The sequence below is a fragment of the Thermobia domestica genome, chromosome 8 (genome assembly GCF_964235325.1).
Source record: "Thermobia domestica chromosome 8, izTheDome1.hap1.1, whole genome shotgun sequence".
NCBI classification, from domain to species: Eukaryota; Metazoa; Arthropoda; class Insecta; order Zygentoma; family Lepismatidae; genus Thermobia; species Thermobia domestica.
In genome coordinates this window covers 94,191,722-94,219,431 of record NC_137461.1, presented here as the reverse complement: position 1 = coordinate 94,219,431, position 27,710 = coordinate 94,191,722, and the positions used below count along the sequence as shown (strand labels likewise).

Sequence of the window (27,710 nt, the reverse complement as noted above, 5' to 3'; positions counted from 1 at the left end):
TATTGCTACCGCATTCACCATAAATAATTATAATATTGTATATGGTACTTCCTAAATAAATTAAAATCGTTTCAAAAATTCTCTTGTAACTATACAATACTTTTTAAATAAGAGGAAAAAATGTTCTGTCTACCAAATTTTCGCATATAAATTCCCATATATAATCCCATATTTTAACTGCCCTAAGCATAAATTGCATCGCCTCCATGGCCAAGTCAAGCAATACGCACCTCATAATCGTAAAACATAAGCTAAATTAAGCTTTATATTGTGTGTAACTTTTCAAATACTAGTATAAAAAAATGTAATGTACGCATGTCTGTGTTTTTCCACAGCCAACGCCAATATATGGGTTTTCTCTTTCATGCCTAAAATAAAATAAATCAATCTGTGTCTGTATTAATGCGTAGTATGTACATCTATATCTTAATAAAACATAAATCTAATTACTATATAATGCAAGTCTGACATTCACGTAGTATCATGTCATTCTCATAACATTTATATTGTCGCAAACGCAAATACTACGTAGATCCTTCAGCCCTATTTGTATCAATAATTGATAACACAATACAATACATATATTCCAAATACTTGTACTACATCACACATATACATAAATTGTCTATTCAAAACTTTCAACAATTTCTAATTGTACAATTATTTTCGTATAAGCGTGTTAAATAATAAAATCAAAAGTTTTCATAATTTCGTCTACGCAAATATATAGTCTGCAAAGTTGTATGCTAATCAATGTGTTCCGTATTAGTACCTGATCTATACAAATATAAATATAGCATTCCAGCACTAAAAGTACAATTCGTCTAAATTTTAAATAACTAGTCAATAACATTAAAATATATATAATTAGGTACAATGTAAAATAATTCATTCGTTAATATTCTAATTTCGTAAGTTGTATTTATAAATAAGTCCCTAAGTATAAAAATACTATATTCCAATAATTCAAATCTATTCAAAGTGCACCAACATCCTCTCCGGTAAATGTAAAACAATAACACCAGTAAATACAAGTCTTTGTGTATATCTTATGCCTTCAAAATTGATAATTCATGCTTTCAATAGTACACCAATACTAAAAATATGGGTTTCTCTTAAAAAATATTGGCCTTCGTATTAATTAATATAATATTATTTCCTAAAATAATAAAACTTTACCAAATATTCCATATGTCATCTTCCCTATACATCATGGTGGTCTCATTCCATAATAATTTTCGTTATCTCCTAAGCTCCTTCTAAAATAGCTTAAAACCATATCTGTAATGTTATACATTAACTGATAAAATTATCTCGTCCTTTACAAACAAAAATATTAAATATCTTTACATACATAAAACATTTTATACCCATTTCAATGGTTGCAAATACGGCAATTATCTGTCAAATGTATTTGCTGTTGCTTCAAATTAAATCAGTTCCGCACGTAAAAATCAATCATCATATAAAGCTTCCCAACTGCTATCAAATATTATAAGGGATATATATTCTTATAATTCAATACATTGTAAATAAAAACATTATAATTATCTCTGGTACTTGTTAATTCAATAATTGCAGCTACATATATATATATTCTCTATTTCGCAGTAAATACAATATACTTAAATATTATGCTCCATACCGTAATCCAATTTAAAATATTTTCAAGCTATTATTTATCTAATTCTTTCAAATGGAAATCGTAGTGCCAATTAGCATAAAACATTCTTTACCATTTCCTCAATCCGTGCGACATATTCATCAATGCAAACCGATACTAAACAATTCCCAAGCAACGTATAAAATTGTAATACTACGCCCGTTCCAAATCCGTCATGTGCCGTTCCGCACATTCAAATATGCTAACGCAAACCACTACTAAAACTGCACCCGGATATAATCTTAAATACATCTATACAAATAAAATATAAGTTTGTTCTATTGTATAATAACTCACTGTACTTCTACAAACCATATTATTAAATAAAAATCCTAAATAAATAATAAACTATCCTACAAAGTGCATACGTATCCAGTTAAACCTAATTTAATAACCTCATTACAAACTAATATATTACGCTTAAATGTTGCTTCAATTCAATAAACAATAATATTTTTCTCTATTTATTTTATTCTCTTCTCTTTCTTGTACATCTAAATCTCATGTAATTCATCTTAAGTCTCCCATTCATTCTGTATCAGTCTCCCATATAACGTGTCTGTTAAATGGAGTTGTAATTATTGTCAATAGATGGCAGCACAGTTGTACATATCATAGTACTGTGGGGTTCCGCTTTCTTTATTAAAATGTATCGTTATCTATTATTATTATTTCAATTTTATAATAATTAAACACACGGTAAAACAAAATTTAATATAAATTAAACATATAGTGTAATAATGTAATAAACTATGCAACTTCGCGCAACCAAATTCTTCACAAGTTTAGTTAGCATCAATCTACACGGTAATGCAAGCAACCATACTTAGCAGCTTGACGTACCATACGTCATAAGCTGATTTTTGAACCAAGCCTAGCCTAGCTGGGAAGTGTTAACGTGCCTTCTATGACATTGTGTTGCATACGCACAATCGAGACCAGCACGCATACGCTCTCACTGGGATTGACAGTGCTTCTCAGTACTGGAGGGTGAAACTTCTTTATCATCTGTGTTATCAGGATAACTCGATCATAGTTTGTTTCTAATCGTGATTCAAGCCACTCGAGTGCCTATTATTGCATTTCTTTGGGATATTACTGGTCCGAGAGACCATGCATCGGTTGCCTCCGGTAGTTAGGGGGCCAGATCCGCCACCTCCAGGGGATAAGGGGAGGGATCCCCGTCAACAGCGCCGTAGTAGACAGCTTTCTGAAAGCAGTATAGGATCCGTTGAAAAGCGATCTCGCTCTAAATCACCGCACTATGTTGCTCCATCTACCAGCATTGAAGAACCTATGCAATGTTCGTCTAATGCAACCTCTGAAAACAATCCAGGAGCTACAAACCCAATTCCTCAACGTTTACCTGTCTACTCATTTCTATTGACTGATTTCGATCTAAAATACAATAATTCTCGGCTTATTTTCAACCAAATAGTTAAGTACCTTCCAAGAGCTAGTGTCAAGCAAATAGTCTTCACCAAGAATGGTGTCATTATCCGATCTGAGGATGCGAACTTTGGAACTACATTACGAAACAAGGCTAGCTATGAAATCTTTGGAAAAAATGCCAAGCTGAAACAGCTTACCAGCAAAATTAAGCAAACACCTCCGCCACCAAAGACTCCAATGTTATCTGTTGTTATCCGTGGTGTTCTACCGGAAATCACTGATGCAGAAGTACTGGAAGAGCTTACAGCTGAAGGCATTCCTGTCGACAAATGCATTCGCATCAGAAATCAAACGGGACCTACATACATGGTTCGTGTGCTAACCTCCAACAAATCGTCTATTGATACCCTCCTTCAAGAGGGAGCGTACATCTTTAAGAAAAGGCACAGAGTCGAACCGTCACGTACTAATTCACCCCTGCCTATTCGATGCGAACGATGTCAGACTTACAACTCGCACGTGACAGCAAAATGTCCTAACATCCCTAAATGTGGTTACTGTGCTGAGCAGCACGAGACTAAAGACTGTCCAAATCACCAAAAGCCTGCTCACTGCTCTGTATGTCCTGGGTCACACCCTACATACAGCTACAAATGTAAAGCTAAGCCAGCCCCACCAGCAGATCGCCCTGAACTCACAGTGCCATTGCGTACAACTGATCCACCAGTTCAAGCCGACCAATCAATCACTTCCGGTCTTACAGTTGAAAATTTTCTTCGATATTTCACGCTTGTTCTACAAAATATTTTTCCTTTTCAAAGACAGTTCATTCTTGAACATGTCATTGCTGCCGCCACGAGCATTTTCCATATCAATCTGTATGCCACATATTCAGGGAATTATGTACACTTTCACATCTCTCCGAGAGAAACTGCTGTCTAAGCCAATAGCTTACTACATTATCATGGGTTTGGCCTTCTTATTTATGAACATACGGTCATTGCCGCAACATAAAGCTCTTTTTGAACACCTGCTTTTAGAAGAAAATATTGATGTTTTCGCTTTAAATGAAACTGCTTTAAAACCAACAATGCCATCACGATTTCCACGGTATCAACTCATGCGCTATGACTTTTCACAAGATAATGTACGAGCGCAAGGTGGAGTGGCAATTGGCATAAATAATAAGTTATCTTACCGACAGCATCAGACTCGGCTTCCCTACCGACTTCCTGAACATCTTACAGCAACTATCTATCTACCTAACATCGCAATTACGATAGCAACAATATATGTACGTCCCGGACACGTGATACCACTCGAGTATTTCACACATTTGTTTCAAACATACAAGCATCTTCTGATACTGGCAGACATCAATATCCATAGCCGTTCCGAGAGGGAAAAGACTCAGTTTGCAGACCATATAGCACTTTCCTTACATGGTCACATATATCCCCTTCCGAAGCACACCAGACCAAGTAGCCAAACTACACCGGATGTTGTTCTTTCTACCACTTCACTCATAGACAGGTGTTATATCGAAGTCTTGGATTGCATAGGTAGCGACCATTTACCGGTGAAAATCACGGTCAACGATGTACGTAAAAACGTTTCTCCGACAGCAGCCGAACGTACCATATATTTGTATGACAAAACTAACTGGCATAAATATCGCTCGGATATTGACGCTGCATTAGAAACTGTACTACCACCGGATACAGAGGAGAGTCTAAACACAACCATAACCACACTCACGCAGGCCATTGCTACAAGCGCACATGACAACATTCCCACTTATCACGGTAAAACATATCAGCCTGTTTTGCCTCCGCAATATTTGCACTTAGTAAGAAAATCTCGGCATTATTATAGACAATATGAGCGCACTCATAACCCTGAATATCTAACACAGGCACGTAGATGGCAAAGAACTGTGCACAATTATATTGTCGCCCATAAACGCTTGACGTGGCACAAAACATGCAGTCAGCTGAATGAAGAAACTCATCCCACACGATATTGGAAAAAGTTTCATCAGTTGACCGGGCAGCAAACAACAACAAGATATCCACTTTTCCGAAACAACGATCCTTTGCATTCAGATCAGGATAAAGCCGATGCATTTGCCTCTCATTTACAAACTGTGTTCACTCCGCCCGACGGTCAACATGAAGATAGTCCCAGATTCTCAGAAACTACCATCGCTCACCTATTACAGCCATCAACTACTCACACCTTAGATGAGAATCAACCTTTAACATTTTCTATCACCCATGACGAAATACAGACGAGTATCAAAGGAAAACGCAACACAGCGCCTGGTTTTGATAAAATATCCTACCGACTTATCAAAGAATGCTCAGTAAAGTTTTTCATTCTTCTCGCAGCTATTTATACTTTTATTCTCCGTACAGGATATTACCCAGTTGAATGGAAAGTCTCCAAAGTTTGTATGTTTCTAAAACCGAACAAGCCGCCACATTCTGTCAGTTCGTATAGGCCAATACAATTGACTGCGACATTGGGGAAAGTTTTGGAAAAAATTCTTGTAAAACGCTTACATCAATATCTGCATGATCGTCAACTCCTTCCAATTTTCCAGACCGGTTTTCGACCATCATACAGTATTAATGACCAGTTGCTTCGTTTGACGACCACTCTCGTTAACCAATATAATAGATCGCTCCCATCTTGTTTAATTTTAATGGATCTAGAGAAAGCATTCGATCGAATTTGGCATTATGGTCTATTTTTCAAATTGCTTAAATTTGGACTACCACTGACATATGTTAGGGTAATTTTCTCATTCATACTGAATCGAATCGCATATGTATGTATCAACAATACCCTCTCCCATCCCATCTTTCCATACACAGGAGTACCTCAAGGGTCCAGCTTGTCTCCTCTTCTATACATTTTGTACGCATCAGACGTACCAGTACCTGCTCCTCCAACTTATTTATTCCAATATGCTGATGATACTGCTTTCCTAACTCTTGGGAGAACTATACAGCATATTAATCGAAGCTTACAACTCACAATTAATCAATTTCTTGCGTGGTGTACAAAATGGAAACTTACTGTAAATGAGGAGAAAACTCAAACACTTGTCATCATACCACCTAAATGCCGCAGTAAAGTTCACCGCAACCCTAATCTGCTTGATATCACTGTTGGAACACACCGATTAAAACCGACTAACTCAGTAACGTATTTAGGAATAACATACGATAACAAACTACAGTGGACTGCTCATTTCCAGAAACTTGTGCTTAAAGCAAAAAACAGGCTACAATTGCTTCGCAGGCTCGTAGGACAGCATTGGGGGCTAAATTCAAGGCTGCTTATTAACACCTATAAAGCGTTCATGCGTAGCATACTTACATTCGGACATATTGCTTGGTCCCCAGCACCGTCTAGATTCTACAATAGGCTCGAAATTATGGAGCGCCATGCAGTGCGCTTAGCATACCGCATCAAATTACCATATCCTAACCGAGAACTATACAATCGAATAGACTTTCCACCACTTGTAGAACATATCTCACTCTTACGTAAACGATACATAGCCAAATGCCTAGAATCTCATAAAGATATTTTTCTGGACACAATATTCATAGACTCAGAGCAGGATTCTACTTTCAAATATTGCCATACACCGTTAAGTATCTTGATCACACTTCACGTAAACAATCTTCCTATGGATCACTTTCATCGCAGATTCTTTCAACGTCAAATCATTCATCAAGTCATCCCTCATCTTTTTCCATAGCTGCACAGTTCGTCCTCAACAATAATCTGGGCTCCCCATGTCTCCATCAGTCTTGAGCCGCCCCAAGACAGAAGCCTAACATGCATTCGTTTATATTAACCATTTCATTGTGTTGTGGCGTATAATGCACTTTCATCTCATCAATCATGCTAATATATTTATAAAAAAAAAAAAAAAAAAAAAAAAAATCTAATTATATTCAACATATAATATTATATATCCTTTCAGTTTATCTTTACCTTATTTTTCTCGCTTATTCCTTGTTTAGAACTTTATGTTATCTTTCGCAATGCTCAGTATTTTAATGTTTATTATATGTGTTCATGCATATTGTTCTATTAAGCACTTTTGGTAGTACTTGTTTCATTTCGCACGTAGTTCTCTTTATATCACATTGTACAACTAATATTATTTATGTTTGCACTTGTTTACAGCACATCACATGCCGAGAGAGAGGGCGTAACCCTCTAGTGGCAGTTCCATATGCAAATAATTGATGATTAATACCAATGGAATGAATTATGCCCTACAAATAAATAAATACTCCACCAAAAAAAAATCCTATAAGAAAACCCATTCCTTGTTCAACCTAAAATCTTCCTCTCAAAAAAAAAAAAAAAAAAAAAAAATAATGCAAGCAAAATGCGCGTATTTGTATTTCAAAGTCATACTATGGAGGAACCTCTGTTCAACAATCACGCGACGGCGCCATATTGGAAAAACAATTCCATCCATCATAAACCACAAGTGGCAAAGCTCAATTCTTCATACGTAAGTATATATATATGGTAAGTATTATAGGTTAATTAATTCTATAAGTTAATTAGTTTTAAAATTCAATAACAATAATGCGCGTTTGCAATTATATAAATATATCATGTAAAGCAATACGTAATTCCCACATATATATGCGCCACGTCGTGTAATTCCAAGTCCATAAAGCCATCCAAAACGGGTATGGCTATAAGTGATCACGTAATCATACAAAACAATTACTAATGTATAAAAAAAATCTATAACAAAACCACGCAGTAATGGCGCCAGCGGAAACATCTTACACGCGTCATAAGGTAAATAAAAAACAAACAGTGCTTTCTGAGCACTGTTAAAATAAACAGAGCTTTCTAATGCGCAATAAAAATAAACATTGGTCGCGGATAAAAATAACAGGGCTTTCTGTGGACTAATAAAAAAATAAACAGAGCCTTCTAAGGGTTGCTAAAAAATGAACAGGGCTTTCTGAGGACTAATAAAAAATGAACAAAGCCTTCTGCAAACTGATAAAAAATGAACATGGCCTTCTAAGGGTTGCTAAAAAATGAATAGGGCTTTCTGAGGACTAATAAAAAATGAACAAAGCCTTCTGCGGACTGATAAAAAATGAACATGGCCTTCTAAGGGTTGCTAAAAAATGAATAGGGCTTTCTGAGGACTAATAAAAAATGAATAGGGGTTTCTAATGTCTAATAAAAAATGAATTGTGTTTGTTTAATGAAAAATCAGGTGAATTATGGGTAAAATTACGTCATTAACGGTCCACAAACAGGTAAAAAGTCCCTCTAACCATATAAAAAACTATCGTAAGCCCGTATATACCTGTATACCTATCCTAAGGATTAGAAAAGGCGAGGCGAAGATTGGGCATGATTCTACTGTCTTCCTTACCAATAATAGTATCAGGATTAAAACTTTAGTAGAATTTTACAAACAAAACTTAATTCATATCGTAAAACGCAAAAAAAAAAAAAAAGCAATTAAAAGCTTGGTCAAAAATTATTTCTTTTTTAAATTTCTACGTTAAATTTGCACTTAGTCTTCACTTGTGAGGTCAATATACTAAGTTTTACATACATATATCATTAAATATTAGGAAGATTTCAATCCAATGTTTATTTATTCCAGCAGATGGCGCGTTGCTTTCTTTTGTAGTAGGCGTTATCAGATTGTTAGGCAATTAGAATGTTCTCAATGGTGGACTGTGTTGAAGCAAGCGTGAAATAAGTTTCCGCTTAAAAATTTCTCTTTTTCTTTCTTTTTAAATATCTATCTTCGTTAATAATTACACATTTTCTTTGTTTTGTTTTGGTTGACCTTTTTATATTTACTAAAAATACGATATGCTTTTATTGGTTTCGTTTTCTGTACACATACTTCTTATGGCATACTATATGAGGTGCTTCGTGTTTGTCTGAATAACTTACATATAAAATTTTCCATTATATTATATTAGGTTAGTTTTCAGCTCGTTAGTTTGTTTGTTAGACTCAAATCTTGCAACGTAAATATGACCCTTCCGTACTGAGTGATCTGACAATTTTGGATAGATGCATAAACCCGATGACAATACAATATTTTCATATAATTTGCTATAAACTCTGCCGTTTTCCTGAAAGGTTAATAAAAAAGAAATAACTAGCGTATATACTCACGTGTTACCGCGGACAATATTTTTCATTTCTTATTCTCCTGCTTTCTATTTCTTTCATCTTCAAATTGAATGCAAATGAATAACACACAGACATACAAACTTAAACCCCCATCCCCTAATTCCCTGAAACTTTGTGTTATTTACAACCTAGAATGCAAAGAGAACATTTATACAAAATTTTAAGGTTCTACGTCTAATAGTTTCGGAGTCCTGGTGAACGGCAAGAAGTCACTCAAAATTCCCAATGCCATATTAAAATATATACGTATTTCGCAAGACGCCATTTTATTTACAGCCTAGGGGGAAGGGAGCATTTCCACAAAATTCCACGGTCTTATGCATACTTTTTTCGGAGATATATATCTCCCTCCCCTAAGTTGCACCATCAAACTGAAATGAAAGAATGCATCCCAGGTCCGAATTTCATCTACGTTGAAAATTTGACCGAGATCGGTCGGGTGGTTCAAGAGTAAGGGTAGGAACATGCCGAAGATACTTCGCGATCGAGGTCGAGGTTTAAGTCGCGGTCGCTATCTCGATGTCTAGGTCGCGATGGATGAAGGGCGCACATAACGAGGAGGTCGCACCCTCGCCGTTAAGTTCTCAGTTTAAGGAGAAACATTGCTGTGACGCATATGAAATTATTCTTTCAGTGCATAAAAATCATTGCGAAACCACATTTTGAAATTGAAAGGAACAAACAGTTTATAAATAGGGATGGACGCGAGACGAGATATGAGAAATGCCAAAGTCTCGTCTCTTGTTTCGCAAAAATATTTGAAAAATGATATGAAATATTTAAGTTTTACGTCCCACGATTATACCGGTTAGGCTAAAGGAGACGGTGATGATGAGTAATGAATGAAATGGTGGAATGAAGAAAGTGGGAAAAAACGGGAAAACCCCAAGAAAACCCACGAGCACGTGCTTATCCACCACAAAGTCCACACGGCGCGAGCTGGGATCGAACCTGGGACCCCAGGCACCAGAGGTGAACGCTCTACCACTGAGCCACCGTGGTCCCTGCAAAAATATTTGAGTCTCATCTGTTGTTCATCTCTATCAATATTCTAAATCAAAGATTTTTACCTTTTATTCAATTTTCTCTGAAGAAATGCCCTCTTTCAGCACTCAGGCGAGAAATCGTTTCCCAGTAAAATTTAATAAATAAATAAATAAATAAATAAATCAGGTATATCTTCAGGTTTCAAGGTGGAGGGGGTATTAACTGCAGCAAATGAAGTTTCGGCACTGAAATTCCATTATTCGACGTTTCCTTCTTATGGATACGTGCCAGCCTTTACAGGCATTTCTTTACCTTATATCAATGACGAATTTAGAAGAAACCATTTATATTAATCTCGGAATTGGGGGTATGTGTAGTTTTTAAGAATAGATATGATTAACAGTAGCTTCTTTATTTCTTTAAAAATTCTACAATTTACGGACTTCAGCCCGAAAGCCCCCTCCCTGTGACTGCCATTGTCTTATATAATAATAAGCTACAGTATAATTCTCAAATAAATAACTTATCTGATATTCTCATTTCAGTTGCTATTTTATTCCATTCTCTATCTAAAACGTGCCTATTATGATGTTGTTTGTGTTTCTTATTCCATATTGCTGAAACATTCCTCATTAGTTTTATTAATATGTCTTTTATAATCAAATATAATAGCGCAGCAAAACCTCTCGAGCGTAGACACACACAATCCACTACAGACGAAATTCTAAACAAATGAAGACTTTATTCCGTGCAGCGCTTCAGGAAGAGCCAATGAGAACAAGAGCCACAGCTATGCTTCCGCTGAACATTGATGTAAAAACAAATTCAGTTGTTCATCATCGCGACCACTAATTCACCCTCGCGGTCGACCTCTAGGTCGCGATGTAGCGTGCATCTTCGGCATGCGCTTACTCATTTGAATCTATGGGTTTGTGCCAGTATCGAGGGTGCGACCGCGACTCAACGATCGTGATGTATTTTCGGCATGTCCCTACCCTAAGTTATAAACCAGCACTGACCAAATGGCGGACCGCGGGCCGCATGCGGCCCGCCAAACCATTTTCTGCGGCCCACAAAGCTTTCACGATTCACAATTTTTATTACTGATAATATTTTCATTTATATTTATTCATTCGTTTAATGTGTCCACTATTCTAAAGAAATAACGCACCCATTTAGCGTTCCTGTACAACAAATAGGGCGCGGGCATCCACGGCAACAGCTTTCCCTAAAAACTGAGAGTTTGTTCGGAAAAGAGTGTCGATGTTTGATAGTACTTATTTGTGTAAAAGTGCATTTACGACCATGAAAATTGTGAAAAATGCCTTGGAGATTCTTCTCTTTTACACCTCCTGCGGCTCGCAACATTAGGAATGAATGTAGATATCCCAGCCCTTGTAAACGCTGCTAGTCACCCTCATTTGTCACAGATTGAATAGGCAATATTTCAAATACCTTTTTTATATTTTTCTTTTCTGGTGTAATAATAATAATAATAATAATAATAATAATAATAATAATAATAATAATAATAATAATAATAATAATAATAATAATAATAATAATAATAATTATTATTATTATTATTATTATTATAATTATTATTATTATTAGCTGCGGCCCTCCACTTTACTAGTAAAGACGGTTATGACCCTTAGGCTCATTATAATTGGACACCACTGTTATAAACATAGTCACTTTCATGAATTTTTATGTATAGAGATTATCTAGTGCCTGTTGCTTATACAACCAACACATCATACAGGTATGGCTGGATGCAGGCGACTAGGCGTTTGCTTGACCATATCAAACAAGTTTTTAGTATTTTTGTCTTTCCATAGTAAAAGGAAAAAAGACTACTGCCTTTTGCAATGGAATTAAAAATATTGAATAAAACATTAAAATATCAAAAATAATAACCCTGAAGAACCTTTCTAAAAATATAACTTTCGAAAATGCGCTTGAAAGGAGTTTTTTTCAGGTGGGGTAATTTAGTGTTGTGCTTATTAACAAAGTTTATTGGGGAAAGTGCACTACAAAAGAGAAAATAATTTTTAGCGGTATAAAATAAAGAAATGGAACTAAAACAAAACGTTGGATGCGAGTGAACTACTTCCCTAATGTCTATAAAAGTTTTGGTCCTCAACCATAGGAATAGCGGCCAATGCTTTTACTCTTATCTCTTAATTTTACCACACCCAAATATTTTCTAAACCAAACCAAAATTATAATTACAACCGAACTATTTTGACATTATACACTATTTTGACACTGAAGTACAATGTAAGCGAAAGAATTGATCAGTGTCTTACCAAGAGCACAATATTTCAAGATTCAGGGGAGGGGGCATTCAAGCGTTGTGTATCAATCAGAAGCGGGGGAAATACAATGATATTTTCAAATCCAATGTAATTACAATAAACCAACCATTTATCGACAAACAATGAGTTCATGAGTTTCTAGCCCCACTTTTACTCCACATCATGGATCCTTTATCGAATATTTTTATTTGTTAATAAATTTCTTAATAATAATTAATGGAACGATATTTTTCAGTTTAACGTCCCACGTTATGCACTTCAGGCTAAGTAGAACGAGTAATTAAGGTAAATGAATGACGATAGAAGAATTGGTGGAATGAAAAATGGAAGGAAAGGGAATGCCCTGAGAAAACGCATAGACACGATGTTGCCTATCACAAACTTATTTGGCCGGGATCGAACCAGGGACCCACGCAGCAGAGGTAAGCGCTCTTCCAGTCACCGTGCCCCCACTAATAACTAATGATACCTTGAATGACTGGCAGATAAATTTATTCATAAAAAAAATGTTTCAGAGCAAGCAGAGGTAACTATTATATTTGAGTTGAATTTTACGTACTTATTGGCTTTGTGTAGACGAGCACCTACTATTAACCATGACTAGGACGTAAATTCGGTCCAGTTGGCATTTGCATAAACCCATCATGAAAGACTAAAACTCACTGTAAAGGCCGTTTCTCACCACACTATCCCGCCTAGTGTTGCCCACGAGATGAGAAGTAAGGTCACTTTAATTTACAGCTTTATCCTATTCATTATGCAACACTAACACAGCGTCTGAGAATTAAGACTTGTTGTCCCATGAGACTCGAGAGATTTCTCGTTTTGTCTCGATTCTCGTTTCAAAAACAAGACGAGAAATTATCGCGTTTCTTGTCTCAAATATAAAAAGACACTTCTCGTTTCGACTCTCGTCTCATTATTTTCGGGACGAGACAAGAAATGTCCCGTCTCGTGAACAACAAACACTACTGTTGATATACTATTCAATAAGAATTAATGATGTTCCAATAGACTGGCAGATAAATTTACTCGTTTATTAAAAAAAATGTTGAGTTGAATTTTATGTTCTTATGCAATACGATCAACTGTAAAGGTCGTTCCCCACCACACTTTCTCATCGCAAAAGGTAATTAATTTGTTAATCTCTGGAGACAGCATGAGTACCTTCAATATGCATAGTCTCTGATTCAGTTCTCACGTGTTCAATAGAATTCAGAATTTAGATCCAACATCTAGAAATGTAGCTATTTAAATAAGTAAGTACCAAACTCTGGTCTATAGAAAAGACCGGAGTTTCGTTTTGAAAATTATTCTCTGACTATTCATCATTTAATTAAACGCGAGTCATTTCAACAGCCATGGCCCTACGTAATTTTACGTGTAGCATTAGAGAGGTTAGTTTTATTTCACATCTAAAGACAGCATTCATAAGTGAAACACCCTAAACCATAAGAGTTCTTTTTAAGTTATATTACAACGAATCATTGACAAATATGCTGACATAATATATTATTCTTAAATTACAATAAATTAGTTGATATTAAGTTACAACCAGTTGATAGTAAATTATAATCAGTTGATATTAAATAACAATAAGTTATTTAGTATTATCTGAGATTCGTGGACAGCATTGACGAGTGAAACATGCTAAATTGTAAGAGTTCATATAAAGTTATATTACAATGAATCATTGACAAATATGTTGACATATTTATATTCTTAAATTACAATCAATCAGTTGATATTAAATTACAATTAGTATGTGTTGAACTTAAAATGACTGACATTGAAGTAACGATTTTTATAACTTGTTTTATGTCAACCATATTTCTCGTATTACGCTGAAGTGACTAAGTGGCTAACGTACCAGGATTCGATTTTTGGTAGAGTATTTACCTGGATACAAACCCAAGTAATAGGTCAGATTCCACTTTAAGGAATAGGTTCTAATTCACTTAGCCTCGGTACACGGGGAAAAGAGGCGTTTAAATTGAATCAAACCAATGAATGAAAGCTGGTAATTTGACAACATATCATATAGCCAATGGTATAATATATCTGTCAGTAATACTTTGAAGTTTGACTGAAAAAAAATCTTGCAGTGAAGTATTATGAAACTCACATAGTTTACTTTGATCCATACATCAACTACGTGTAATCCATATTTCTGCATAATAAAAGAATCATAATTATCATTATGATTATCAATTTATGCATGCATAACAAATCGTATTGTGTGAGTATATATATATATGTGTGTGTCAACAACCTTTTCTACTTGATACGTTATTATGCGATTACAACACAAGGTAATTCATCGAGGACGCTAGTATGACAAAACAGGGAGAGTTCATCGACAGATTAATTGTCTTCCCGTTGAGATAAGATTAGAATTCGTTCATAAGGAAACGACAATCGTAAGAGGAAGCACGAGGGATGCAATGTAAAACCAAACATAGGAATTCTCCCTCCTGTCTGATACATCGATGGCAGGACGATGACCTTATCAAGATCGTTTCGCCATCAACAACGATTCCGAAGATTCTTTTATTCTATTATTTCGGAATTAAAAGATTTATACAAAGAAAGCCCTTACATTTCCAGGAATCTCATTTTTAATTTTTTCTATAGTGTTATTTTTATAATATTATTATGTTTTGATTGTAAATTTCGTATATTAATAATATTTATTCAATTTTTCAAGTTTGCGTTAACGTCAATTAGTCACGTGGTTATTTAACTAGCTTATATGTGGACGTAGTGATACTAATGATAAAGTCTGCTAATCATCGAAATACATATATTTAGGAAAATTCTTCTAAATTTTATGAATTTATATGTTTTTGGTATTGTCATATTTTAAATAGCTACTCGATTTCATTAATTGCGATAAATATTCTCAAAATTATTTACTCAGAAAATTCGATAAGTATTACAAATAGGGGAATTATATTCATAGTTTTGTATATGTTTACATTCTCATATGTTTTTAATGTAATGTTGCCATGGAAACAAACGTGTGAACGAACCTCTGCTTTGCTGGACGTCTGGAATTGAGACTAGGTAGTTGATGGTGATTTAAAGGGAAGTCAGTCGTACATAATTTCCGTTCCTGTATATGTATTTTGCAATTTTGATGCTGTTAGCAGAAGTAATATACACCTAAAGTGTAATTACTAAAGTCCAAAAGGAAGGATTGAACTGAACTTGTGAAAGAAAATCTACTAAATAAAATAGTTGAAAAAAATCAGTGACATAATTCGTTTTATATGCTTGCTGATTAACAAATCTTGGTCAGTACCGTAAGATGAAAAATTATTTTGGTCGACAGATTCTTTAAAATTAAGGTAAAAATAGACTTAACATTTTCGAGCTCTTAATAGTGCAGTTCAAATTACTTTTACTAGGCAGATGCAGAAGTTGAATTTTGAGAGCATGGAAGAGGCAACAAACGTGATTAGTGGCTCGTTTTATTTTAGCCCCTCGTTCCACAGTTTTTTTTTTTTTTAATTCAATGACCTCAAATGTATTAACAAAAGCCTTCACACTAGTTTTGTTCCGTAGAATAACAGTGATTATTGCACATACATATTCTCAATATATGAACATCAATTTAAAAAAAAATACAGTTTAATGGATAATTTTATTTTATTTAGAATTGTTCCATTGCTGGTGTTTACAAAAAATAAGTCCCATAAGTATTTAACCCTTTCACTGTGGAAGGCGACGGAAAAAAAATTCCCTAACCTGCGAATGTCGATTATAGTCGACGTGTTAAAATTTGTCTGTATCTTGGTTTTGTCGATTGTAGTCGCCAAAGGTTTTCTGTGTGATTTCTATTGTTTATCGAAAACAATAGAACACAAACAAAAATGAACGGTACAACTTTGGCGACTACTCTCGACAAAGCCAAGATACGGACAAACAAATTTTAACACGTCGACTATAGTCGACGTTCGCATGTTAGGGAAATTTGGTTCTGTCGACAAAAGTCGACTTCCTCTGTGAAAGGGTTAAATTCGATTCCCTTCCTATTTTGGTTTTTGGAACAAATGCACGCTTAGTGGCCCAGAAAAGATGTCTATATGTTTAAATAATTGTTATAAACGTTTCGAGATCATTACAAGTAGTGAAATATCAATTATACAATATGAATAGTACAAAAAATTTATATTTATATATGAACCAATATTAGAGTAAAGTAGTGATTCATGTCAGAATATGTGTAGAAAGTATACACCATATCATATTATACCATATTTTACCATAGCTATTACCATATTTTCGGATTTGGTAGGTATATTAGTATTTCATGTACAGAAAATAACAATTTAATATTTCATAAAATATGCATATAAACATCTAAGCACAACCTTGTATGAAAATGTGAAATTTATTTTATTTAAAATTTGAAAATTGCATAACTATTGAAAATCGAGCAACTATTAACAAAATTGTAAATTAATCCAGATAAGTTGTCATTATAAGTTCATTACAAACTTTCTTTTTTTTAAAAAAAAATGCCTAAATATAATTTGCTGTGAATAAAGATTAACGTAATTACTACACAATTTTGTTTCCGTGTTTAACTACATAATTTCCTTGAATTTTAGAAGTTCTTTCATAAGAATTTTTCAGTGTATTTTCGATTATGAGATTTTTTTAACTAGTAACAGCGATAGGGTAATCATGTGTACGTACAAAGAAGAACGTGAAATATATGAAACATATATCTTTTTCTGAATTATAAATTGATAGGTTTACAATAAGTCAGATTTGCAGTTCCTATAGAATAATAAATCATATTTTTTTTTATTTTAAGTAGAATTTCATTTTTAGCATTTATAGGGATATGTTTCCCAACAGTTGCTAAAATGGCGGCCCTATATTAAATATTCAATTTATGTAAATTAATATTTATTTATTATTGTTATCAACACATGTATATTTAAGTAAGTACGTCATATGTTTACACTCATTTTCACTAATATTCGCTAAATAACTTAACGTCTGTTTGTTCAATATTTTGAAGAATCATTAATCTAAATGGTTGATTCCATTAAAATCAGTGACATTTTATAATAGACGTTGACTAAGTAATTTCCGTAAGGAAACATTAAACAATATTTAACGATATGCTAATTTTAAGTACAGTTTGTTAAACTGCTGTTTAAAATTGGGACTCTTCCGCGTAAAGCGTCAACTTCTGGTTATCTTAGTTTTTCCATAGGTTACTCGACATAAAATTTGCACACCTAACACTTCTAACTTAAGGGTCTTCACTACAGCGAAATTAAACTACCGCTAATTTTAGAGTTTTTCTGTAATATCTTCAAAACAAATAAAAATACTCTAAAAGCGAAAACGTAGTGAACTAGACAATACGATTGTGCATGTGATACCGTTACAACAACTCATCTATCTGCTCTCGATTTGCAACTGTAGATAGATTTAGTATTTTTTTGCGGGTTCTGTAAATAGCGCGATACCAAAAGCGGATAGGTGAATTGTGGTAAATGTATCACATGCAAAATCGTATTGTCTAGTTCGCTACGTTTCTGCTTTTCGAATATTTTTTATTTGATTTGAAGATATTACAGAAAAACTCAAAAATTAGCGGTAGTTTAATTTCGCTGTAGAGAAGACCCTTAAAAGAAAACAAGGAATATACATCCTGGTTCTTTTGTCTTATTTAGCTCCCACTTCAGGTTAATCTCAAGCTTTGATATCTTCACGATTTTTGCGAAAAATGACGAAAAAGATTTTTAACTTTTTCGAACTGTTTCCTGATCCCCAATATTCTCCCACTAGGGAGACCATGGATACAGAGCTCGAAATATTTTCTTCTGCTCCAGAAACTAGTCCAGAAAACCAGGCACCACAATAATGCAAATCCAATTTGATACGACGTTGAAACTAAATTGGAAACGTTGAGCTTTATAACAGATTCATTACAATTTATTTTTAATTCATCCAACCACATAAAAATCAGAATTATGGCACGTAAAACTTGGCAATATTAATATCAAAACGACAAGGCGCCGGTTTTGTATAAGCATTCATCATGGCGATTTGGGCGTCCAGTGTTTTAAATCTCAGATTTTTACTAAATTACGACTTTTCGAAACCCATAAAATTTCAGTGATACATTTTGCGTCATGAACTTTCCCTCTGCTTATCCTTGTCTTTAACAAATTTAATTTCACCATTTTAATAGAAATAATATATCTATATGTTAGTAATATTCTTCAATTTTCACACTATTTAAAAAAAATGTTAAAAAAATGGAGCAGGAATCATGAGCACCTTTAACTTTACCTCCCGCCTTAAAGACTCTGCGCAACTGTAATTCATTTCCATAAACTCCAGCACATTTCCCAAGAGAAAGAATGCATTTCATTGTTAAATGTTTTTATTCTATTTATTTATTTATTTATTTATTTTTTAAATACAGAAACTTGCCTCAAAAGTGAATTGATGGTTTTCAGGAATGATGCTAATATTGTTGTTAGTGAAGTTTCGCAGCTATCTTTACAATACTAAGTACGAAAGATCACAGTTTCCATTGAAACACATCTATCTTCTCTTTCAAACAGCGTACGAGTAAACAGTCTGTGCAGTCTTCAATGAACTGACAGTAACAGAGCGGATGTTTTTCTTTAAACTTCTTTTTGTAACTGTTCGGGAACACATGCAAAACAAAGTGACTTTTTATTCTTTTAGCAATTGAAAACACAGTCTCTTCTTAACATGCAAGCATCTTGTTATAAACACAACCTTTGTTCCGCATATAAAGAGTTGAATGCATTAGACAAGGACATCGGCTCAAGTCATTTCCTCTCGAAGCAGGTGGTTTCCAACAGAGTTGCCATCTCAAAGCGTGCAACTGCTTAATTTTCTTTCGTTCCATTTGTAAATTCCCCAAGGCATGGAAGTTTCTCCATTTGCGGCAAATGACCTGCCAATAATGGCAGAATACTTATTATGATAATTTTCACACCTAAGACAAGAAAAAAAAAAAAAAAGATACGAAAGATAATGCAACTTGAAGTGTAGTTCCCCAGATTAATCTTAACATACGATTTTTTATATTAACTTCTACCAATATTACCTTCTTACTGAGAGCAAATTGCAGAAGTGCCCGTTCTTCGCATGGGAAAAATAAGGTTTATGGAGAATATTTCAAAGAATATTCTAAATACACAAAATTTAAATTTCCCACGCTAAACGATTTCGAAAATTTGTGAACGGCAAGAGAAGGTCCACGTCTATTTTTTCCTCCTTTGAATCCCACTTCGCAAAACTCTGTCTTATCTATGGCCTCCGGTTCATGGAGAATATGTGTTCAAAATTTTAAGAAGCTACGTCCAACACTTTCAGAGATCTGAAGAATGAAGAAAATATAATTTTCAATTTTCAATCTGCATTTCCCCCTCTTAGGGGTCGCACTGATGGACTGCCACATTTTGTATATTCCTTACTCTCAACATAGGGTTCAGTGAAAACATTTGGACACAAAGTTTCAACTTTCTATACCCAATAAATAAATAAATAAATAAACAAATAAATAAATAAATAATAAACTTTCTTCGTTGGTTCCTCGTATTTCTCGAAACCTCTGTCTTATACACAACCTAGGTTTCAAGGAGAACATTCGCGCAAAATTTGAAGTATCTATGTGCAACGGTTTCGGATATCTGGAGATCAGATCAATAATGAGAAACTGGCTCCATTGCAAGCACGACACAGTTAGTACCGAACTCCAAATATGAGTTCGTGTTTTGTTGTTAACGACTTAGGAGACGAATAGGTCAATTTTAGTTCAGTTGCTTTAACCTAAAAAAAATCATAAGTCTCTATATATAATTCTGAAAACTATTCTTTCTAAAGTTTTTGTCCATCTAGGGTTGGTATATCAATATTTTGCTGGTGTCTGTGCATACGGAACACCAAAAGTATATACGTTAGAATGCAATATTTTGCCTGCAGAATCATCTGAATGGAGATGCTGCTATTGTGGTTAGTCTAGTTAAAATTATTTAAACATTTTCCTGCTTATTCGAATATCCGAATATTCGTTTTCAATATTTGAATAACTACTCGAATAATCAATAAAATAAGGAAATTTATTCAAGTAAAGGATGTTCGAAAAATCCATTATTCGAATTTGAACCGTATTCATTGTGAGAATCTATAGAGCATGTGGCCAGTATCTACAGCCACCGATCTTGGGAGGCCGAGGTGGCTCGGAATCCTTGGGAGTTTACTTGGACCCCGGTAGAATCTAGATACTTTGCTTTTATATTTGACAACAAAACATAACTAAACGCTTCCCTTTCCTCCCAAAGTTATTTTAAAATTGTCGCCACTGCCAGTATTTACATTATTTGGCTACTATGTCGTCAAAAAAGCAACAGAAATTGGAATATCATAGAATAATCATACTGAACTCTAGAAGAAGTTTCTCCTCCGTGAATCAAATATAAAAAATAGTTTTTTTTTTAAAGATTATAATATTATAATTGTAATGATAATAAACTATATTTGGTAATCTTAGATCAAAACTGCTAATGATCATCAGCCAACCGCAGAAAAACGATTCAATAAACAGTTGCATACTTCTGTTGTTGCAACAGCTATTGTATAAAAAAAAAAAGCCTCTATACAAAGGAAACTTGGAAAGTTATTTATCGTACGTACAATAAAAAAAATTTAACATCAAAATGGGTTTTGGGTGGAGCAAAGCTAATGTAATTGACCTCTAGTTGTGTATTCTCAACCTGTCTTTGCCCTCCCATCCTCCCTGTTTTAATGGCCAGGGTGAAAAGCCACGCCTTGGATCTCACTCACAGTTTACCATTGTTGGTGTATAAGTTCTCACATACATATAAACAGAGTACTATTACAAATGGTTGCGAATTCCACAATAGGATGAACAATATGACAATATATATATATATATATATATATATATATATATATATATATATATATATATATATATATATATATATATATATATATATATATATATATATATATATATATATATATACAGGTATATAAGTGGGCAGTACAATATGCAAAATAATATTGCATTGTATTCAAGAACGTCTTCTTGACATGACACAATCACCATCACGGCTGACGAAGCTAATTTAAAATCGGCTTATGTTTGGCGATGGTAAGTTTCATGCAGAGAATTCTTACATGATACGAAAGGTATTCTATTATAGAAGCAATGGAGTAATATTGCTTGATGGGTGGGTTTCAAACAGGACAAGTTTATGATATCCTTTCGTTTTGTATTAATAATAAAACTACTTGTTGGTCTTTATCATAAGCTAGTGGCATCCTGCCATTTTCACTACAGTAGGACGTATGTCTCTGTCTTTTTTCAGATCTTCCTACGGAATCACTTTCTACAAGATAGATATACGAGGTTTTGCATTACACTAATGATTGGATCCTGTGGATACAGTTTCTTACATATATAGATAAGCTGATCTGTAATTTGATCTATTCTTGACAGAGAGACACTTCGAACTATTAGTCAGATAGGTTTTAGTTGGTGCAATGAAGTTAATTGCAATATGTAAGTTTGATGTAATGTATTGCAGTGTTTCTTGAACTGTAGTGCGCGGATCATAAGTGGTCCTCGAGGTCTGCCTTTGTGGCATTACTTTGAACATTAGTTCAAAAAAAGACAGAAAATAGTGAATTCAAGTAAATTAAGTATAACACACACTATAGTTTAGGACCTCAAACTATATAAAATATACAAACTAGCTCGTCTTCGGTCCTCTGTAACGTCATAATAGTTTTAAATATGCAAATTGCCTGCAGACTAGCGTCATCTATTAGCATTAGGCTGACAGCACATGTAGCGACATCTATTAGTGCGATTGTGAACTATTAGGAGTTAGCATTGTGCACAAACTCCATGTTTTTTTAAAAGACAAAAGACTGTACAACTTAATTAGATAGCCTATTATAACACATTCTTGATAACCTTCAGTTATTAAAAACAAATTAATAAGTACTATTTTATTTTATTAATACCAATATAAAATTTAGAGAACTGTAATTAATACTGCTTTAAAAATATAAGAATATACTGGTATATGCTCAAAAGATTAAAAAAACTACAGTTGAAGGAGACAAGAGTAGGATGGTGCTTAATTCTAAGAATTAAAAAAAAAGACAAAAGAAACGAGAATGAGTATTTTCTGCAAACCCACACACTTGCTTTTTCCCTTGTCGTTCATATTTGCTTATTTTGTTTTCAATTCCTAATAAATATTTTCTCCCCAGCGTTAGAAGCAGGAATTTTGTTCCTTGCAAGAGTCACTGCATGCGTGAGGTCTTAGTGGGACAGATCAGAATAATGAGGGCTCTTTACAGGACAGTGAAAACCAAGAATTGAAAAAATGAAATGAAATCTTTGAGTTTTACGTCCCACGCTTATGCCAGTTAGGCTAAAGGAGACGGTGATGATGAGAAATGAATGAAATGGTGAAATGAAGAAAATGGAAGGAAACGGGAGGACAACGAGGAAACCCACGCATACAGTGTTTGTCCACCATAAAGTTCACTTGGGGGGCGTAGAAAGAATTGACCCCCCGGAGAAATTGTAAATCTACGGAAAAGAAAGTACGATCTTATATGTGCTGGACTTGTACGGGCTTTTAGAAATAAAATGGATCAACGTACGAGTTGAGGGTCACGAGTTGGGTATCTGTGACTAACCTAGGACTAAATCGACTAATACTGTTTATCGCTGTGTTAAAACCTGTTTTTTTTTTATTTTTATAAAACTAAATAAATAAAATAAAATAAAAACAAGTCTTATTCGATGCCTCTTTGTGGTCGAGTGACTAATGCGCGTAGTTTCTTTGCTTGTTGTTTTGTGTTCGGTTCCGAGTGCTGAGGTACTTCCCTTGCATACAATTCGAGTAATGATTTGGATGCCGCTTTAGAAAGTAGCTTCCGTTATACATAGCCTCGCTACTGAAAAGGGATGTTAAACTCGAACTAATTAAAAGCCCCTGTCTCGACGCCGTGAGGACACCGTAGTCTATTTGTTAGAATATCAGGTTCGATTCCCGGCCGGTGCTTCCCAATTCTTGGCGTCCAAACAGAGTCGTGAGGCAAACTGGGGAGTCACATGATTGAAAGACGTGACGCCTACAAGGTCTAGAAAGCTCCTGATACGCCTGTGAGACACAGAGTAACGCAGCGCTTTGACCACGTGTTCCTCGTTAGGCTGGACGTAATTCGGCCGGTTGGAAGGGCTGTTACGCCAAGTGGTTGGTTGGTTGGGAGGGCTCAGGCGCACAAAAAGGGCTGTTACGCCAAGTGGTTGGTTGGTTGGGAGGGCTCAGGCGCACAAAAAGGGCTGTTACGCCAAGTGGGTGGTTGGTTGGTTGGGAGGGCTCAGGCGCACAAAAAGGGCTGTTACGCCAAGTGGTTGGTTGGTTGGGAGGGCTCAGGCGCACAAAAAGGGCTGTTACGCCAAGTGGGTGGTTGGTTGGTTGGGAGGGCTCAGGCGCACAAAAAGGGCTGTTACGCCAAGTGGTTGGTTGGTTGGGAGGGCTCAGGCGCACAAAAAAGGGCTGTTACGCCAAGTGGTTGGTTGGTTGGTATCTCTGGAAATACTTTCTACGAATATATTAAGATGCTAGTAGAAGTGACCATTCTAGTATGAACTGAACAGTAGACAACCTCTGACACAATAGAGTAGTTTGGGTTGTCTAACTTGAAGGGTTTCTGAGATACTCGAGTCTTTTTAAACCCCCAGAGTGAGTGACCGCCCAATTTCCTCTCGAGTCGAGATATCGAAAAAATGACTCCATACGTAAATAGATCTGGTGAAGGTGTAAAAAAAACTGGTAGTTCTAGGTGACTGCTTCCTATGCGAGAATTTATGACAGGCACAAAGCATAGAGAGACATACGTTCTTTTATTAGTATAGATTAAAAGGGGCTGCGGTGGGTCATGATAATAAAGCGTGGTTTAACCGAAAGAAAGTGCTCATCTCTAGTGCGTAACATAATTGGTTCGATGCCAGCTCTCGCCAAATGCACTTTGTGGTGGACAAACACCATGTGCGGGGGTTTTCTTGGAGTTTTCTTCTTCTCTTTCTTAATTCCACCATTTTGTTAATTAGGTTATCTTCGTCCCTCTAAGCATTGGAACATAATCATGGAACGTAAAGTTTTCAGCATATTTTCTTTTCTCTCCTTTTCATATAAAGGTGAACTTCAGTATTTTCATTTCTGCATTCTTGTTAGTCTGGAGATGGTCCACTCTGGCTTTCAACCTTTTGTAGATAACTCAACTTCTCAGAAATGAAAAATTTCTATTTAACTTCCCACGATTATGCCCTTTAGGTTACGGGAGACAGTGGAATAAGAATCTGGGAGGAAATGAGATTACACCGAGAAAACCCACGGACACGATGTAGTCCACCACCAACTTACCTGGCCGGGGATCGAACCAAGGACCTTACGTACTACAGGTAAACGTTCTACCACTCAATCCCCCTTGATAAACTTCTCAGCTAGGAACATTTTTTGAAACTTTACTTCCGTAAATAATAGCCAACACATAGTTTTTTTTAAAATTAATTTCTAAATGTAGGCCTATGCATTCTTGTTGCATTACTTTTTAGTACTATAGAAAATGAAGTCGATAGACTTAGTCAAATGAGATAATGTCTCCATTTCAAGTACTGCATATTAATACAACAAAAAGAAAACAAAATATGGCATTGCCATTCCGGCAGACTCATCTCATTTACTGTAATAATCACAAATCTAGTTGATTCTTCTTCCTTGAGATCGGGATTATGAACAGTACCACGCGGGAGCAATGACATTCACTGCGCGCGGGCACCAACCAGCCTTTCCTTAACCGACAGCAACGGAAAAAGAAGGCACTGATTGCTTACTATACTGTACTTAAAAAAAAAAAAAAAAACTCCTCCCTTGTCCTTAATAAATTCATAACCTCCTACTTCTTCCCAGCCCAGTACCACCTCTTTAACTGCACCCAAGTGTCTTCTTCTTTTACTTCCCAGAAGGAAGCCAATATTTCTTTGCGTTTCGCCCTCCTACGTCGAAGGATTTACGTAGATGAATGGCTTCTCCACAGAATCCACTTGATGAAGCGAAATTTTTCTCACTTATTTTTCTTTATTATCGTGTAAGCACCACAGACACGAGGGATGAATAGACCTTGATGTATCTGCAACACTTCAGAAGCACTTCTTGCTTCTATCAGATCATCAGATCTTCTTTTTCGCGATACGAGAAAAAAAAATCACTTTCCTTTCCTCCAAAAGATGTTAGAACTAACGCATTCAGCCTAGCCTCTTGGTTAATTTGGTTACCTCTGTACTTCTGAACACTATCGAGATTACGTCAGAAAATTCTTATATATGAAAAAAAAGAAAAAAGTTATTTTTCGAAAATTTTCCTTCAAATTTTGAAAATGGAAAATACACAACAAACAACCCGAAAAGAAACTAACTTCTTTAAAAACCCGATAGATTTATAAGTTCTTAAGGTACAGAAATCCTTATTGACCAATGTAAAATATAATTAAGGGAAATTACATCCTACTGGGCACACTGGGGATTGTTGGCATGTACCTAGTGGCGTAACTAGGGGGCAAACGGAGCTTGTGTATTTGCGTCGCTGCATGTACCTGTAATCTCTTTCTCTTGGAAGCAAAATTATGTGATGAACAACGGCCTATACGCTAGGGATGGCCAATTCCGGAATTTTTACTTTCCGAAATCCGGAAAGTAAAATCTGAAAAATTCCGAAATTCAGAACAATTAATGATTTTGGAAAAAATTTGGAATTATGAAAAATTCCGATTTTGAAAAAATCCGGTTTTCGGGAAATATTCCGGATTTCGGAAAAATTCCTATTTACGAAAAATTCCGAAATTTGGAAAAATTCTGGAATTTTTTTGAAATCCGGAAAATGAAATTTCCGATTCCGGAAAATTTTGGCCATCCCTACTACACTCTAAGGCTTGATCTTGAATGACGGCACCCGCCCAGTGCATCAAATTCAAGCCCTGGCAACGTGATTTGGATCCCATATTAATAGTAGATCCTATCCTTCATAACGTCGATGTTGCAGTAAGTAGATAAAATACATACATACATACATACATACATACATACATACATACATACATACACACACAAACAGTAAATTATAATTACATAAAAATATCCCATAAAGAAACAGGCGGGATGTTCTCCATCATACACTAAATAAATCCAGAAGCAAAAATCAAGGGGTTTTATTTTAACACACAATACGGTAACCTATATTTAGGTATTTATAGACGAGAATATCCTCTTATAAATAGAGTATTCATTGTTCCACAGTAGCAGTCCATAATGGTATCAGATAATCCATATTAGGCCAGTTCAGGAAGATACATCACGCCAACATATGTTTTAAGATTGAGACAATTCATACGCACGCAGAACATTATTTGTTACCAATATACTCATTGTTAACAAAATTTAAACTAAATGTATATTAAGTTTATGGGTCCATTCAAATAGGAAGGTCATTAACGCTGGATATGTGAGCAAACTTACTACATACATTTATACAGTATCTTCAATGAAAAGCTTTTATATCTAATATTTACCAGTATCATATTCACAATTCGACCGAACTTACGATGCATAAACTAGGAAATTTCTGAATGAGTATCATGAAATAATATCTGGAAGTCAGATAGCACAGACAGTACAGTGTAGTCCTGCTAATCCGAACTAATTGGGATCGAACCCTGTTCGTATTACGTGATTGTTCGGATTAGCCGGACTAATAGTAAAATCGCGGTTTCAAGCGTGTGAAGGTGTCTATTGTATTATAATACATAACATGTTTTCTGACTACATGTACCGTACTGGGAAAATGTTAATAACGTTTAAAATGTTGGAAAAACTTGATGCCTTTATTCTATTTCAAATTTTATGTAATTGTCGTAATGTGGCTTAAGGCCTAAATAAAGGTATTAAAGGAAAAAAAAACTGTATTTAACGAAAGTTTACTTTGTTTTCTACGAAAATATGCACTCATTTT

At 35.0% G+C, this 27,710-nt stretch overlaps 1 protein-coding gene across 1 annotated transcript in view; it reads right to left on the bottom strand.

Annotated features, from left to right (window-relative positions):
- LOC145693087 (ankyrin repeat and SOCS box protein 6-like) overlaps positions 1-27,710 on the bottom strand; it is a 161,851-nt gene that overhangs the window by 104,130 nt on the left and 30,011 nt on the right. The gene's annotated exons all lie outside the window — the stretch shown is intronic.